This window comes from Eptesicus fuscus, chromosome 19 (assembly GCF_027574615.1).
Source record: "Eptesicus fuscus isolate TK198812 chromosome 19, DD_ASM_mEF_20220401, whole genome shotgun sequence".
NCBI lineage: Eukaryota > Metazoa > Chordata > Mammalia > Chiroptera > Vespertilionidae > Eptesicus > Eptesicus fuscus.
The window spans coordinates 54,928,158-54,934,164 of record NC_072491.1 but is presented as its reverse complement, the minus strand read 5'-3'; the positions used below and the strand labels follow the sequence as shown (position 1 = coordinate 54,934,164).

Below are 6,007 nucleotides of genomic sequence, written 5' to 3'. Positions count from 1 at the left end.
TGTGTGAGAGGGCCCTGTGCAGAAACGCTGCTAGGCTGGATTTTGGAAGGCGGCGGGGTGGGGGATTGGTGTTTTGTTTTGTTTTTTTAACTTAAATTTAGCCTCGTTAGCCACTAAGAGCTCTTCTTCGTAGGTGTCTTGTTTCTGAGGGCCCACAGTATATACGAAAAGTCTTACTATTTTTCTTAGTGGGAGACACTAACGATTGTGGAAACAGCCCGGCAGGGGCAGACAGCTGAGGTGGGCGGGAATCTCCTACAGCTGCATCTTGGCCCCTGCTCCCGCCTCTTCTTCCAGTCTGTGTTGTTTTAGGCACTAAGACTGTGGCCATTGGTGATGTTCATGTTCAGATTCAATGGCTTTCCTGAGAACAAGCAGAAATACTTTTTACCTTCAGCTGAAGGGCAGAAGCATAACAAAAGTACGACGTAATCAGCAGCAAGCGGACGTGGAGAAGTCGGGAGGGTTTCTCTGGCAGAATGAGAGCATCTGAGAGCTGAGCCTGCCTTCGCAGAGCCATGTCCTGGTGAGTCAGGTGCGCACTGACCAGCTCTTGCCTCGGGGCATAGAAAGGAATGCTTGGGCCTCTGATGCTTTATTACTCAGCTAGAAATCAAGCTTGTGAAAAAAATGTGTGATGTTAATCTCTGTTTCACTCTTATTTGCAAGGCTCATTCAATTCAGTTTCTATGAGGCCTAGAATTGTCTTTTATTTTTGTTCAAAATCAGTTAACTGCAAGACTTGGTAAATGTTTACTGTCTCCTGATGGTCTCATTTAATCTTTTTTAGAACAGCTTGAGTCCAAGCTCAGTGGCTTTTGGCCGTAAATGGTGGTGACAAAGTAGAAGTCTCCCTCGTTTTAACAAACGCATCATCCATCCCAGGAGGGGCGCTCGGAGCAGTTCGCGCCCAGTAACCACCCAGACTTGAAGGTGAGCTCGCTGCTGTGGTCCGCGCTGGCACAGTGCACGCCTGCTGCCCTCCCTCATCCGTTCTACTTTGGACCTTTGCAAAGAGCAGGGCCATTTCAGGGACATTCAAGGTGTATGTCTGTCCCTTTGACAGCGGTGCCCCAGACACAAGGGTGTTTATTTTTGCCCCAATACTGTGAAGAGCATGAGAGCTAGTGCTTTCAGCCACTTTCGTTTTCCTGGGAAAACACCGGTGCTGGCTTATTGGGAAGCCCGCACCCACTGCACTGCGGGGTGCCAGCTGCTCTGAGGGCCTGGTGCGGTGACCTGCTGGAGGCCAGCTGGACTCAGAAGACAACACGTGTGCCACGATCCCCCTCGTGGCAGCAGTGGAGGCACTTTATGGCCTGGGGTCCTGTACACACTTGGCAACTCGATTCAGTTGTTTTTAATTTCATTAAGCTCAATCCCATTCCACTTAATTTTATACAGCAGGCATTTCTTAAGTTGGAAATTTTGTTAAAGAAGCATTTAGTAAAACTCTAATTTGAAAGGGTGATATACTAAAAATGAAAATTATAATTAAAAATGTTTCATGTGATTATAGCATAACTAGAGGCCCGGTGCATGAACTCCATGCAGAGGTAGGGTCCCCAGGCCTGGTCAGCAATCAAGGCCAATTGGAGCCTTCCTTCATTCCACACCACCCCCTGGTGCTCAGCGCATGTCATAGCTAGCCGTCAAACTCCCAGTTGGTTGAACTCCTGAGGGGATAATTTGCATATTAGCCTTTTATTATATAGGATGTGAAAAAATATTCCAGCTCAGTTTGTTCATATAAGACACCCCTTTTTCACCACATGCACAGGCACATGCACCCCCCAGCTCTGTTCCTTGGTCCCCAACACCTTCCTCAGTTGTTCGAACGCCGTCTTCATTTGCGTGCTGCGGGGAGAAGGCCTGCGGGAACGTGTCACAAGCCCTGGAACCTGAGGCAGAGCTTGGGAGCATGCGCACTAATGCATCACTGGCAGCGTTCATGTCTGTTAAAGTGTTTTAAAAATCCAGACTTTTCTAGACCAAAACAACTCATCTTACCAACTATTCTCAGATGCTGTATTTATAATTAACTACCACAAGCCGTGGTCGGTACCAGGACAGACACATCCTGGACACTCCCCACTTCTGCCCTGGCACCAAATGGACATTTCAGAGCCAGGGCCTGTGAGAGAAGGCAAGGTCCATGAGGGTGCTCGAGCCAGGCACACTGCCCAGGTGCGGCCCTGACTCTCACCCCTGGCAGTGGGTGATCTGGGCAGGTTGGTTAGCTCTGTCTGCAAAATGAGATAGAGCATCTGTCCCTACTTCAGAGGACAAAGCTGAGAGAGCAAAACCCAACCATCAAGTCCTCCTGCAGACAGGCTAGGCCCCTCCACCCTCGCTTCCCAGGCCCCCCCAGCTCCCAGGCCCCCCCAGGCTCCCCCAGCTCCCAGGCCCCCCCAGGCTCCCCCAGCTCCCAGGGCCCCCCCCCAGCTCCCAGGCCCCCCCAGCTCCCAGGCTCCCCCAGCTCCCAGGCCCCCCCCAGCTCCCAGGCCCCCCCAGCTCCCAGGCCCCCCCCCAGGCTCCCCCAGCTCCCAGGCCTCCCCAGGGTCCCCCAGCTCCCAGGCCCCCCAGCTCCCAGGCCCCCCCAGGGTCCCCCAGCTCCCAGGCCCCCCCAGCTCCCAGGCCCCCCCAGCTCCCAGGCTCCCCCAGCTCCCAGGCCCCCCCAGCTCCCAGGCCCCCCCAGCTCCCAGGCCCCCCCCAGGCTCCCCCAGCTCCCAGGCCCCCCCAGCTCCCAGACTCCCCCAGCTCCCAGACTCCCCCAGCTCCCAGGCCCCCCCAGCTCCCAGGCCCCCCCAGCACCCAGGCCCCCCCAGCTCCCAGGCCCTCCCAGCTCCCAGGCCCTCCCAGCTCCCAGGCCCTCCCAGCTCCCAGGCTCCCCCCAGCTCCCAGGCCCCCCCAGCTCCCAGGACCCCCAGGCTCCCCCCAGCTCCCAGGCCCCCCCAGCTCCCAGACTCCCCCAGCTCCCAGACTCCCCCACCTCCCAGGCCCCCCCCCCCAGGCCCCCCCAGCTCCCAGGCCCCCCCCCCCCCCCCCCAGCTCCCAGGCTGCAGTTGCTACTTGAGAATGTGGTTGGTTGGTGTTTCCTCAGTAACAAAGGCCGCACCCTGCTGGCCCAGTGCAGTCTGAATTCTTTTGCACTGACAACGATCTCTCAATCTGCCTGAGACCCATTTTTACAACCTTAATATCTGATATTTTGAATATAAATGCTTCCCTGTTGCCAAACGGGTTTATGCACTATCCTCACATACACTTCCCTCTTCTCTCCCCTCCTAGGCTGGCAGCTCTCCAGCCCTCGCTGCCTTAGGAGGAGGTCAAACACCGTTCCTAGCTGACCTTTAACCCCGGGAGCTTGTTACAGCGGGTGACGCGCTCTGTGTCACCCCAGTAAGTGGCCGAGCGCCCCGGAGACAGCAGGGCTGGGCGCCCCAGGAGGCCGGCAGGATGGGCGCTGTCCCCAAGGTTGCCTGGCCACTGACAAGTATGTCCGAGTCTCTGATTCTGCCCAAATGAACAGGCCCTGATGTTTCTAAGAATATGATACAATAAATTTTTTTATTTAAAATTTTTCTTATGTTTAATTTAGGAAAAGTTAGCATTTAATATTAAGATTGGTAAGAGTGCCAGTTTTTATTATTGAAGACACAGAAACTTAAGATAATAATTTAGACCTTTTAGTTTTTAAAGACCTGCACAGCTGTCCTCATCTTCCCGGAAAAGTCCCAGGAATCCGTTCCTAAGGGGCTTCCTGGGGGGACCGGCACCCCAGGCGCCGGGCGGAGGGGTCCACGGGCCGGCCTCGCAGGGGCGGGCGCGGCTCAGGACCCACACGGGGCGGAGGGGGGGGGGGGCAGGTGCGGGCGGGCTTTCCGAGGAAAGGGGGTGCTGCCGGCCGGCGCCCCCGCAGAGGCTCTCGGCGCCGAGGCTGCACCGGCTCCTCGGGGAGAAGCCCCTGCAGTCCCAGCGAAGGGACCGTCCGCAGAAGGTTCGGGAACGCTGTCTGGCAGACACTGGGCTCGCAGGCCTGAGCTCCGGGCGGCGAGGTTCCCTCCCCGCGAGCCTTCAGCAGCCCGGGCGGACCGGCGTTCCCCGCTGCACAGGGGCCCCGCGGGAGGGGGGGGGGCGTTCCCCGCTGCACAGGGGCCCCGCGGGAGGGGGGGGGGCGTTCCCCGCTGCACAGGGGCCCCGCGGGAGGGGGGGGGGCGTTCCCCGCTGCACAGGGGCCCCGCGGGGGGGGGGGGGGGCGTTCCCCGCTGCACAGGGGCCCCGGGGGGGGCGTTCCCCGCTGCACAGGGGCCCCGGGGGGGGCGTTCCCCGCTGCACAGGGGCCCCGCGGGAGGGGGGGGGGCGTTCCCCGCTGCACAGGGGCCCCGGGGGGGGGCGTTCCCCGCTGCACCGGGGCCCCGGGGGGGGCGTTCCCCGCTGCACAGGGGCCCCGCGGGAGGGGGGGGGGCGTTCCCCGCTGCACAGGGGCCCCGGGGGGGGGGCGTTCCCCGCTGCACAGGGCCCCCGGGGGGGGCGTTCCCCGCTGCACAGGGGCCCCGCGGGAGGGGGGGGGGCGTTCCCCGCTGCACAGGGGCCCCGCGGGAGGGGGGGGGCGTTCCCCGCTGCACAGGGGCCCCGGGGGGGGGGCGTTCCCCGCTGCACAGGGGCCCCGGGGGGGGGCGTTCCCCGCTGCACAGGGGCCCCCGGGGGGGGCGTTCCCCGCTGCACAGGGCCCCCGGGGGGGGCGTTCCCCGCTGCACAGGGGCCCCGCGGGAGGGGGGGGCGTTCCCCGCTGCACAGGGGCCCCGCGGGAGGGGGGGGGCGTTCCCCGCTGCACAGGGGCCCCGGGGGGGGGGCGTTCCCCGCTGCACAGGGGCCCCGCGGGGGGGGGGGCGTTCCCCGCTGCACAGGGGCCCCGGGGGGGGCGTTCCCCGCTGCACAGGGGCCCCGGGGGGGGCGTTCCCCGCTGCACAGGGGCCCCGGGGGGGGGCGTTCCCCGCTGCACAGGGGCCCCGCGGGAGGGGGGGGGGGCGTTCCCCGCTGCACAGGGGCCCCGGGGGGGGGCGTTCCCCGCTGCACAGGGGCCCCGGGGGGGGCGTTCCCCGCTGCACAGGGCCCCCGGGGGGGGCGTTCCCCGCTGCACAGGGGCCCCGCGGGAGGGGGGGGGCGTTCCCCGCTGCACAGGGGCCCCGGGGGGGGGCGTTCCCCGCTGCACAGGGGCCCCGCGGGAGGGGGGGGCGTTCCCCGCTGCACAGGGGCCCCGCGGGAGGGGGGGGCGTTCCCCGCTGCACAGGGGCCCCGGGGGGGGGCGTTCCCCGCTGCACAGGGGCCCCGGGGGGGGGGCGTTCCCCGCTGCACAGGGCCCCCGGGGGGGGGCGTTCCCCGCTGCACAGGGGCCCCGCGGGAGGGGGGGGCGTTCCCCGCTGCACAGGGGCCCCGCGGGAGGGGGGGGGCGTTCCCCGCTGCACAGGGGCCCCGGGGGGGGGCGTTCCCCGCTGCACAGGGGCCCCGCGGGAGGGGGGGGCGTTCCCCGCTGCACAGGGGCCCCGCGGGAGGGGGGGGGGCGTTCCCCGCTGCACAGGGGCCCCGGGGGGGGGGGCGTTCCCCGCTGCACAGGGGCCCCGCGGGAGGGGGGGCGTTCCCCGCTGCACAGGGGCCCCGGGGGGGCGTTCCCCGCTGCACAGGGGCAGGAGGGGCCGGTGGCCGGTCCGGGCTCCCGGGGAGGAGGCTGGGCGGCGGGGGCGCAGGGCGCGCACACACGCGGCCGGCAGAGGGCGCCTGGCCCCCACGTGCTGGCGAGGGCGCGGGCGGCCGTCGGTACCGATTTAACGCCTTTGGCAGCTGTTTGCGGGGGACCTGCCCTTTGCTGACTCTCCCCTCGGCCTGAGGAGGGCGGAGCAGGACAGAACGGCACCCTGCGCCCTGAGGCCACGCTCCGGAGAGAAACCGAGTCGGGGCTCCTCAGCCCGGGGTGCTCGCCACGCCCCCCTTCGCCCCCCAGGACTCG

The 6,007-nt window shown here is 64.9% G+C and overlaps 1 long non-coding RNA gene across 3 annotated transcripts; it reads left to right on the top strand.

Annotated features, from left to right (window-relative positions):
* Positions 1-321: 321 nt before the first annotated feature.
* Positions 322-3,574, top strand: LOC114228822 (uncharacterized). 3 transcript variants are annotated; one of them, XR_008554615.1, is made up of 3 exons: positions 322-526; positions 796-933; positions 3,292-3,574. It is a non-coding gene; the product is annotated as an uncharacterized LOC114228822 (long non-coding RNA). The 3 variants fall into 3 exon arrangements; XR_003614943.2 differs by having other exon boundaries at positions 791-933; XR_003614942.2 differs by having other exon boundaries at positions 322-535; positions 791-933.
* Positions 3,575-6,007: the final 2,433 nt, after the last annotated feature.